Raw genomic sequence first — 12,538 nt, forward strand, 5'->3', positions numbered from 1 at the left:
GAAATCTTCACCAAAGCAGCAAAGTTCTGGTCCATGATACATCGATCGAGCTGTTGGATGTCAGACCTGTCAACAATATTGTTGTTGTACAGTACAGGAAGCAGGTTGAGACGCTGACCAGTCTCAAAACGGGAGCTGTCCACATCGCAGCTCTCACAACATCATTCGGAAGGTTGAGACTGTATAAATTAATGGAAGCTGTTGGTGGAGACAACATCCAGGAGTGCGAGCAGAACACCCTTCGTTACATGGTGCATCGACATCGATCATCAAACCAAGGCCAAAATTCAATCCGCGTGGCAACTGGAGCACAAAGCTGAAATCAACCGAAACAAGCCGAGAAGAAGCTACAGTGTCAAATCAAACACTGTAGATACAATTTCGCTCTACCAATATTATTTGTATATATTGATATCTTATGTTTCCTTTGTAAATAAATTTATAATTTTTAGTAACCATTTCTCTAAACGTGATGAGAATCCATGAAGGCATTAACGCATCTGGAAATGTTTTCTTTTTCAGAATTTATGACAAAATACAAAAATGTTGTGAAATCAGAACTTGTAACTTTGGTTTTTCCGACCCCCGGGCGTGTTTAACGAATATTTTCGAAACTGAACTACACTATACATGACAAATCGTGTCGAGACCCAGACTTCTGAATTTCAGAGATTACGGTAGCTCAGAAAGATGTGTTGCGGATGCGTCGCCGGCGTCTTTGATACTTCCGACTGTCTTTCTTTTTCCCGATAAGTGTCCTCCAGTTTTTACCCCTTTTTTATCGTTATGTTTATTCGTTTTTCAATTCAAGCGTAATAAAGATTTAATTACCCAAAGTTCGAGGTATCGTGAGTTTTGGTTTGGTCTAGGATCTATCCAGAAAGAGTATTCGAACCCCCAACGATTACACTTTCTCAGTTTAGGACGCTTCTTCATTTTTCTCGGTTAGAATGTTTTTAGGTTTTTGGGAACTTCAATTAAAATTTCATTGATTCCTAGATCGGGAGGATTCAAACCCGCGTCTACTGAAGCGATCCTCAGCCCGGATAAGTATAGACTCCTTCGCCCTCTGGTCGAAGTGTGTCTAACCGGTTTCGACACAGATAAGAATGGTGGGGGAAGTCAATTACAAAAAACATATCCCGTTTTTGGGAATTTCAACTTTAAATTCGTTTTTTTTTGAGAATTTCGATTATAAATTCGTAATTTTAAGAATTTCGATTATAAATTCGTATTTTCAAGAATTTCGATTATAAATTCGTTGATTCCTAGATCGGGAGGATTCAAACCCGCGTCTACTGAAGAGAACTTCAGCCCGGATAAGTATAGACTCCTTCACCCTCTGGTCGAAGTGTGTCTAACCGGAACCGACACAGATAAGAATGGTGGGGGAAGTCAATTACAACAAAACATATCCCGTTTTTGGGAATTTCAACTTTAAATTCGTATTTTTAAGAATTTCGATTATAAATTCGTATTTTTGAGAATTTCAACTTTAAATTCGTAGTTTTAAGAATTTCGATTATAAATTCGTAGTTTTAAGAATTTGGATTATAAATTCGTTGATTCCTAGATCGGGAGGATTCAAACCCGCGTCTACTGAAGCGAACCTCAGCCCGGGTAAGTATAGACTCCTTCACCCTCTGGTCGAAGTGTGTCTAACCGGAACCGACACAGATAAGAATGGTGGGGGAAGTCAATTACAACAAAACATATCCCGTTTTTGGGAATTTCAACTTTAAATTCGTATTTTTAAGAATTTCGATTATAAATTCGTATTTTTGAGAATTTCAACTTTAAATTCGTAGTTTTAAGAATTTCGATTATAAATTCGTAGTTTTAAGAATTTGGATTATAAATTCGTTGATTCCTAGATCGGGAGGATTCAAACCCGCGTCTACTGAAGCGAACCTCAGCCCGGGTAAGTGTAGACTCCTTCACCCTCTGGTCGAAGTGTGTCTAACCGGAACCGACACAGATAAGAATGGTTGGGGAAGTCAATTACAAAAAACATATCCCGTTTTTGGGAATTTCAACTTTAAATTCGTATTTTTGAGAATTTCAACTTTAAATTCGTAGTTTTAAGAATTTCGATTATAAATTCGTAGTTTTAAGAATTTCGATTATAAATTCGTTGATTCCTAGATCGGGAGGATTCAAACCCGCGTCTACTGAAGAGAACTTCAGCCCGGATAAGTATAGACTCCTTCACCCTCTGGTCGAAGTGTGTCTAACCGGTTTCGACACAGATAAGAATGGTGGGGGAAGTCAATTACAAAAAACATATCCCGTTTTTGGGAATTTCAACTTTAAATTCGTTTTTTTTTGAGAATTTCGATTATAAATTCGTAATTTTAAGAATTTCGATTATAAATTCGTATTTTCAAGAATTTCGATTATAAATTCGTTGATTCCTAGATCGGGAGGATTCAAACCCGCGTCTACTGAAGCGAACCTCAGCCCGGGTAAGTATAGACTCCTTCACCCTCTGGTCGAAGTGTGTCTAACCGGAACCGACACAGATAAGAATGGTTGGGGAAGTCAATTACAAAAAACATATCCCGTTTTTGGGAATTTCAACTTTAAATTCGTATTTTTAAGAATTTCGATTATAAATTCGTATTTTTGAGAATTTCAACTTTAAATTCGTAGTTTTAAGAATTTCGATTATAAATTCGTAGTTTTAAGAATTTCGATTATAAATTCGTTGATTCCTAGATCGGGAGGATTCAAACCCGCGTCTACTGAAGCGAACCTCAGCCCGGGTAAGTATAGACTCCTTCACCCTCTGGTCGAAGTGTGTCTAACCGGAACCGACACAGATAAGAATGGTGGGGGAAGTCAATTACAAAAAACATATCCCGTTTTTGGGAATTTCAACTTTAAATTCGTAATTTTGAGAATTTCAACTTTAAATTCGTAGTTTTAAGAATTTCGATTATAAATTCGTAGTTTTAAGAATTTCGATTATAAATTCGTAGTTTTAAGAATTTCGATTATAAATTCGTTGATTCCTAGATCGGGAGGATTCAAACCCGCGTCTACTGAAGCGATCCTCAGCCCGGATAAGTATAGACTCCTTCACCCTCTGGTCGAAGTGTGTCTAACCGGAACCGACACAGATAAGAATGGTGGGGGAAGTCAATTACAAAAAACATATCCCGTTTTTGGGAATTTCAACTTTAAATTCGTTTTTTTTTGAGAATTTCGATTATAAATTCGTAATTTTAAGAATTTCGATTATAAATTCGTATTTTCAAGAATTTCGATTATAAATTCGTTGATTCCTAGATCGGGAGGATTCAAACCCGCGTCTACTGAAGAGAACTTCAGCCCGGATAAGTATAGACTCCTTCACCCTCTGGTCGAAGTGTGTCTAACCGGAACCGACACAGATAAGAATGGTGGGGGAAGTCAATTACAACAAAACATATCCCGTTTTTGGGAATTTCAACTTTAAATTCGTATTTTTAAGAATTTCGATTATAAATTCGTATTTTTGAGAATTTCAACTTTAAATTCGTAGTTTTAAGAATTTCGATTATAAATTCGTAGTTTTAAGAATTTGGATTATAAATTCGTTGATTCCTAGATCGGGAGGATTCAAACCCGCGTCTACTGAAGCGAACCTCAGCCCGGGTAAGTATAGACTCCTTCACCCTCTGGTCGAAGTGTGTCTAACCGGAACCGACACAGATAAGAATGGTGGGGGAAGTCAATTACAACAAAACATATCCCGTTTTTGGGAATTTCAACTTTAAATTCGTATTTTTAAGAATTTCGATTATAAATTCGTATTTTTGAGAATTTCAACTTTAAATTCGTAGTTTTAAGAATTTCGATTATAAATTCGTAGTTTTAAGAATTTGGATTATAAATTCGTTGATTCCTAGATCGGGAGGATTCAAACCCGCGTCTACTGAAGCGAACCTCAGCCCGGGTAAGTATAGACTCCTTCACCCTCTGGTCGAAGTGTGTCTAACCGGAACCGACACAGATAAGAATGGTGGGGGAAGTCAATTACAAAAAACATATCCCGTTTTTGGGAATTTCAACTTTAAATTCGTATTTTTGAGAATTTCAACTTTAAATTCGTAGTTTTAAGAATTTCGATTATAAATTCGTAGTTTTAAGAATTTCGATTATAAATTCGTTGATTCCTAGATCGGGAGGATTCAAACCCGCGTCTACTGAAGAGAACTTCAGCCCGGATAAGTATAGACTCCTTCACCCTCTGGTCGAAGTGTGTCTAACCGGTTTCGACACAGATAAGAATGGTGGGGGAAGTCAATTACAAAAAACATATCCCGTTTTTGGGAATTTCAACTTTAAATTCGTTTTTTTTTTGAGAATTTCGATTATAAATTCGTAATTTTAAGAATTTCGATTATAAATTCGTATTTTCAAGAATTTCGATTATAAATTCGTTGATTCCTAGATCGGGAGGATTCAAACCCGCGTCTACTGAAGCGATCCTCAGCCCGGATAAGTATAGACTCCTTCACCCTCTGGTCGAAGTGTGTCTAACCGGAACCGACACAGATAAGAATGGTTGGGGAAGTCAATTACAAAAAACATATCCCGTTTTTGGGAATTTCAACTTTAAATTCGTATTTTTAAGAATTTCGATTATAAATTCGTATTTTTGAGAATTTCAACTTTAAATTCGTAGTTTTAAGAATTTCGATTATAAATTCGTAGTTTTAAGAATTTCGATTATAAATTCGTTGATTCCTAGATCGGGAGGATTCAAACCCGCGTCTACTGAAGCGAACCTCAGCCCGGGTAAGTATAGACTCCTTCACCCTCTGGTCGAAGTGTGTCTAACCGGAACCGACACAGATAAGAATGGTGGGGGAAGTCAATTACAAAAAACATATCCCGTTTTTGGGAATTTCAACTTTAAATTCGTAATTTTGAGAATTTCAACTTTAAATTCGTAGTTTTAAGAATTTCGATTATAAATTCGTAGTTTTAAGAATTTCGATTATAAATTCGTAGTTTTAAGAATTTCGATTATAAATTCGTTGATTCCTAGATCGGGAGGATTCAAACCCGCGTCTACTGAAGCGATCCTCAGCCCGGATAAGTATAGACTCCTTCACCCTCTGGTCGAAGTGTGTCTAACCGGAACCGACACAGATAAGAATGGTGGGGGAAGTCAATTACAAAAAACATATCCCGTTTTTGGGAATTTCAACTTTAAATTCGTTTTTTTTTGAGAATTTCGATTATAAATTCGTAATTTTAAGAATTTCGATTATAAATTCGTATTTTCAAGAATTTCGATTATAAATTCGTTGATTCCTAGATCGGGAGGATTCAAACCCGCGTCTACTGAAGAGAACTTCAGCCCGGATAAGTATAGACTCCTTCACCCTCTGGTCGAAGTGTGTCTAACCGGAACCGACACAGATAAGAATGGTGGGGGAAGTCAATTACAACAAAACATATCCCGTTTTTGGGAATTTCAACTTTAAATTCGTATTTTTAAGAATTTCGATTATAAATTCGTATTTTTGAGAATTTCAACTTTAAATTCGTAGTTTTAAGAATTTCGATTATAAATTCGTAGTTTTAAGAATTTGGATTATAAATTCGTTGATTCCTAGATCGGGAGGATTCAAACCCGCGTCTACTGAAGCGAACCTCAGCCCGGGTAAGTATAGACTCCTTCACCCTCTGGTCGAAGTGTGTCTAACCGGAACCGACACAGATAAGAATGGTGGGGGAAGTCAATTACAACAAAACATATCCCGTTTTTGGGAATTTCAACTTTAAATTCGTATTTTTAAGAATTTCGATTATAAATTCGTATTTTTGAGAATTTCAACTTTAAATTCGTAGTTTTAAGAATTTCGATTATAAATTCGTAGTTTTAAGAATTTGGATTATAAATTCGTTGATTCCTAGATCGGGAGGATTCAAACCCGCGTCTACTGAAGCGAACCTCAGCCCGGGTAAGTATAGACTCCTTCACCCTCTGGTCGAAGTGTGTCTAACCGGAACCGACACAGATAAGAATGGTTGGGGAAGTCAATTACAAAAAACATATCCCGTTTTTGGGAATTTCAACTTTAAATTCGTATTTTTGAGAATTTCAACTTTAAATTCGTAGTTTTAAGAATTTCGATTATAAATTCGTAGTTTTAAGAATTTCGATTATAAATTCGTTGATTCCTAGATCGGGAGGATTCAAACCCGCGTCTACTGAAGAGAACTTCAGCCCGGATAAGTATAGACTCCTTCACCCTCTGGTCGAAGTGTGTCTAACCGGTTTCGACACAGATAAGAATGGTGGGGGAAGTCAATTACAAAAAACATATCCCGTTTTTGGGAATTTCAACTTTAAATTCGTTTTTTTTTTGAGAATTTCGATTATAAATTCGTAATTTTAAGAATTTCGATTATAAATTCGTATTTTCAAGAATTTCGATTATAAATTCGTTGATTCCTAGATCGGGAGGATTCAAACCCGCGTCTACTGAAGCGATCCTCAGCCCGGATAAGTATAGACTCCTTCACCCTCTGGTCGAAGTGTGTCTAACCGGAACCGACACAGATAAGAATGGTTGGGGAAGTCAATTACAAAAAACATATCCCGTTTTTGGGAATTTCAACTTTAAATTCGTATTTTTAAGAATTTCGATTATAAATTCGTATTTTTGAGAATTTCAACTTTAAATTCGTTTTTTTTTGAGAATTTCGATTGTAAATTCGTAATTTTAAGAATTTCGATTATAAATTCGTTGATTCCTAGATCGGGAGGATTCAAACCCGCGTCTACTGAAGCGAACCTCAGCCCGGATAAGTATAGACTCCTTCACCCTCTGGTCGAAGTGTGTCTAACCGGAACCGACACAGATAAGAATGGTTGGGGAAGTCAATTACAAAAAACATATCCCGTTTTTGGGAATTTCAACTTTAAATTCGTATTTTTAAGAATTTCGATTATAAATTCGTATTTTTGAGAATTTCAACTTTAAATTCGTAGTTTTAAGAATTTCGATTATAAATTCGTAGTTTTAAGAATTTCGATTATAAATTCGTTGATTCCTAGATCGGGAGGATTCAAACCCGCGTCTACTGAAGCGAACCTCAGCCCGGATAAGTATAGACTCCTTCACCCTCTGGTCGAAGTGTGTCTAACCGGAACCGACACAGATAAGAATGGTGGGGGAAGTCAATTACAAAAAACATATCCCGTTTTTGGGAATTTCAACTTTAAATTCGTTTTTTTTTGAGAATTTCGATTATAAATTCGTAATTTTAAGAATTTCGATTATAAATTCGTATTTTCAAGAATTTCGATTATAAATTCGTTGATTCCTAGATCGGGAGGATTCAAACCCGCGTCTACTGAAGCGAACCTCAGCCCGGATAAGTATAGACTCCTTCACCCTCTGGTCGAAGTGTGTCTAACCGGAACCGACACAGATAAGAATGGTTGGGGAAGTCAATTACAAAAAACATATCCCGTTTTTGGGAATTTCAACTTTAAATTCGTATTTTTAAGAATTTCGATTATAAATTCGTATTTTTGAGAATTTCAACTTTAAATTCGTAGTTTTAAGAATTTCGATTATAAATTCGTAGTTTTAAGAATTTCGATTATAAATTCGTTGATTCCTAGATCGGGAGGATTCAAACCCGCGTCTACTGAAGCGAACCTCAGCCCGGATAAGTATAGACTCCTTCACCCTCTGGTCGAAGTGTGTCTAACCGGAACCGACACAGATAAGAATGGTTGGGGAAGTCAATTACAAAAAACATATCCCGTTTTTGGGAATTTCAACTTTAAATTCGTATTTTTAAGAATTTCGATTATAAATTCGTATTTTTGAGAATTTCAACTTTAAATTCGTAATTTTAAGAATTTCGATTATAAATTCGTATTTTCAAGAATTTCGATTATAAATTCGTTGATTCCTAGATCGGGAGGATTCAAACCCGCGTCTACTGAAGCGAACCTCAGCCCGGATAAGTATAGACTCCTTCACCCTCTGGTCGAAGTGTGTCTAACCGGAACCGACACAGATAAGAATGGTTGGGGAAGTCAATTACAAAAAACATATCCCGTTTTTGGGATTTTCAACTTTAAATTCGTAATTTTGAGAATTTCAACTTTAAATTCGTAGTTTTAAGAATTTCGATTATAAATTCGTAGTTTTAAGAATTTCGATTATAAATTCGTAGTTTTAAGAATTTCGATTATAAATTCGTTGATTCCTAGATCGGGAGGATTCAAACCCGCGTCTACTGAAGCGAACCTCAGCCCGGATAAGTATAGACTCCTTCACCCTCTGGTCGAAGTGTGTCTAACCGGAACCGACACAGATAAGAATGGTGGGGGAAGTCAATTACAAAAAACATATCCCGTTTTTGGGAATTTCAACTTTAAATTCGTTTTTTTTTGAGAATTTCGATTATAAATTCGTAATTTTAAGAATTTCGATTATAAATTCGTATTTTCAAGAATTTCGATTATAAATTCGTTGATTCCTAGATCGGGAGGATTCAAACCCGCGTCTACTGAAGCGAACCTCAGCCCGGATAAGTATAGACTCCTTCACCCTCTGGTCGAAGTGTGTCTAACCGGAACCGACACAGATAAGAATGGTGGGGGAAGTCAATTACAAAAAACATATCCCGTTTTTGGGAATTTCAACTTTAAATTCGTTTTTTTTTTGAGAATTTCGATTATAAATTCGTAGTTTTAAGAATTTCGATTATAAATTCGTATTTTCAAGAATTTCGATTATAAATTCGTTGATTCCTAGATCGGGAGGATTCAAACCCGCGTCTACTGAAGCGATCCTCAGCCCGGATGAGTATAGACTCCTTCACCCTCTGGTCGAAGTGTGTCTAACCGGAACCGACACAGATAAGAATGGTTGGGGAAGTCAATTACAAAAAACATATCCCGTTTTTGGGAATTTCAACTTTAAATTCGTATTTTTGAGAATTTCAACTTTAAATTCGTAGTTTTAAGAATTTCGATTATAAATTCGTAGTTTTAAGAATTTCGATTATAAATTCGTTGATTCCTAGATCGGGAGGATTCAAACCCGCGTCTACTGAAGCGATCCTCAGCCCGGATAAGTATAGACTCCTTCACCCTCTGGTCGAAGTGTGTCTAACCGGAACCGACACAGATAAGAATGGTGGGGGAAGTCAATTACAACAAAACATATCCCGTTTTTGGGAATTTCAACTTTAAATTCGTATTTTTGAGAATTTCAACTTTAAATTCGTAGTTTTAAGAATTTCGATTATAAATTCGTAGTTTTAAGAATTTCGATTATAAATTCGTTGATTCCTAGATCGGGAGGATTCAAACCCGCGTCTACTGAAGCGATCCTCAGCCCGGATAAGTATAGACTCCTTCACCCTCTGGTCGAAGTGTGTCTAACCGGAACCGACACAGATAAGAATGGTGGGGGAAGTCAATTACAAAAAACATATCCCGTTTTTGGGAATTTCAACTTTAAATTCGTATTTTTGAGAATTTCAACTTTAAATTCGTAGTTTTAAGAATTTCGATTATAAATTCGTAGTTTTAAGAATTTCGATTATAAATTCGTTGATTCCTAGATCGGGAGGATTCAAACCCGCGTCTACTGAAGCGATCCTCAGCCCGGATAAGTATAGACTCCTTCACCCTCTGGTCGAAGTGTGTCTAACCGGAACCGACACAGATAAGAATGGTGGGGGAAGTCAATTACAACAAAACATATCCCGTTTTTGGGAATTTCAACTTTAAATTCGTATTTTTGAGAATTTCAACTTTAAATTCGTAGTTTTAAGAATTTCGATTATAAATTCGTAGTTTTAAGAATTTCGATTATAAATTCGTTGATTCCTAGATCGGGAGGATTCAAACCCGCGTCTACTGAAGCGATCCTCAGCCCGGATAAGTATAGACTCCTTCACCCTCTGGTCGAAGTGTGTCTAACCGGTTTCGACACAGATAAGAATGGTTGGGGAAGTCAATTACAAAAAACATATCCCGTTTTTGGGAATTTCAACTTTAAATTCGTTTTTTTTTTGAGAATTTCGATTATAAATTCGTAATTTTAAGAATTTCGATTATAAATTCGTTGATTCCTAGATCGGGAGGATTCAAACCCGCGTCTACTGAAGCGATCCTCAGCCCGGATAAGTATAGACTCCTTCACCCTCTGGTCGAAGTGTGTCTAACCGGAACCGACACAGATAAGAATGGTTGGGGAAGTCAATTACAAAAAACATATCCCGTTTTTGGGAATTTCAACTTTAAATTCGTATTTTCAAGAATTTCGATTATAAATTCGTTGATTCCTAGATCGGGAGGATTCAAACCCGCGTCTACTGAAGCGAACCTCAGCCCGGATAAGTATAGACTCCTTCACCCTCTGGTCGAAGTGTGTCTAACCGGAACCAACACAGATAAGAATGGTTGGGGAAGTCAATTACAAAAAACATATCCCGTTTTTGGGAATTTCAACTTTAAATTCGTAATTTTGAGAATTTCAACTTTAAATTCGTAGTTTTAAGAATTTCGATTATAAATTCGTAGTTTTAAGAATTTCGATTATAAATTCGTAGTTTTAAGAATTTCGATTATAAATTCGTTGATTCCTAGATCGGGAGGATTCAAACCCGCGTCTACTGAAGCGAACCTCAGCCCGGATAAGTATAGACTCCTTCACCCTCTGGTCGAAGTGTGTCTAACCGGAACCGACACAGATAAGAATGGTGGGGGAAGTCAATTACAAAAAACATATCCCGTTTTTGGGAATTTCAACTTTAAATTCGTTTTTTTTTTGAGAATTTCGATTATAAATTCGTATTTTTGAGAATTTCGATTATAAATTCGTAGTTTTAAGAATTTCGATTATAAATTCGTTGATTCCTAGATCGGGAGGATTCAAACCCGCGTCTACTGAAGCGAACCTCAGCCCGGATAAGTATAGACTCCTTCACCCTCTGGTCGAAGTGTGTCTAACCGGAACCAACACAGATAAGAATGGTTGGGGAAGTCAATTACAAAAAACATATCCCGTTTTTGGGAATTTCAACTTTAAATTCGTATTTTTAAGAATTTCGATTATAAATTCGTATTTTTGAGAATTTCAACTTTAAATTCGTAGTTTTAAGAATTTCGATTATAAATTCGTAGTTTTAAGAATTTCGATTATAAATTCGTTGATTCCTAGATCGGGAGGATTCAAACCCGCGTCTACTGAAGCGAACCTCAGCCCGGATAAGTATAGACTCCTTCACCCTCTGGTCGAAGTGTGTCTAACCGGAACCGACACAGATAAGAATGGTGGGGGAAGTCAATTACAAAAAACATATCCCGTTTTTGGGAATTTCAACTTTAAATTCGTAGTTTTAAGAATTTCGATTATAAATTCGTAGTTTTGAGAATTTCAACTTTAAATTCGTATTTTCAAGAATTTCGATTATAAATTCGTTGATTCCTAGATCGGGAGGATTCAAACCCGCGTCTACTGAAGCGAACCTCAGCCCGGATAAGTATAGACTCCTTCACCCTCTGGTCGAAGTGTGTCTAACCGGAACCGACACAGATAAGAATGGTGGGGGAAGTCAATTACAAAAAACATATCCCGTTTTTGGGAATTTCAACTTTAAATTCGTAGTTTTAAGAATTTCGATTATAAATTCGTAGTTTTGAGAATTTCAACTTTAAATTCGTATTTTCAAGAATTTCGATTATAAATTCGTTGATTCCTAGATCGGGAGGATTCAAACCCGCGTCTACTGAAGCGAACCTCAGCCCGGATAAGTATAGACTCCTTCACCCTCTGGTCGAAGTGTGTCTAACCGGAACCGACACAGATAAGAATGGTGGGGGAAGTCAATTACAAAAAACATATACCGTTTTTGGGAATTTCAACTTTAAATTCGTTTTTTTTTTGAGAATTTCGATTATAAATTCGTATTTTTGAGAATTTCGATTATAAATTCGTAGTTTTAAGAATTTCGATTATAAATTCGTTGATTCCTAGATCGGGAGGATTCAAACCCGCGTCTACTGAAGCGAACCTCAGCCCGGATAAGTATAGACTCCTTCACCCTCTGGTCGAAGTGTGTCTAACCGGAACCGACACAGATAAGAATGGTGGGGGAAGTCAATTACAAAAAACATATACCGTTTTTGGGAATTTCAACTTTAAATTCGTTTTTTTTTTGAGAATTTCGATTATAAATTCGTATTTTTGAGAATTTCGATTATAAATTCGTAGTTTTAAGAATTTCGATTATAAATTCGTTGATTCCTAGATCGGGAGGATTCAAACCCGCGTCTACTGAAGCGAACCTCAGCCCGGATAAGTATAGACTCCTTCACCCTCTGGTCGAAGTGTGTCTAACCGGAACCGACACAGATAAGAATGGTGGGGGAAGTCAATTACAAAAAACATATACCGTTTTTGGGAATTTCAACTTTAAATTCGTTTTTTTTTTGAGAATTTCGATTATAAATTCGTATTTTTGAGAATTTCGATTATAAATTCGTAGTTTTAAGAATTTC

This window comes from Caenorhabditis remanei, chromosome I, assembly GCF_010183535.1.
Source record: "Caenorhabditis remanei strain PX506 chromosome I, whole genome shotgun sequence".
Classification (NCBI taxonomy): Eukaryota; Metazoa; Nematoda; class Chromadorea; order Rhabditida; family Rhabditidae; genus Caenorhabditis; species Caenorhabditis remanei.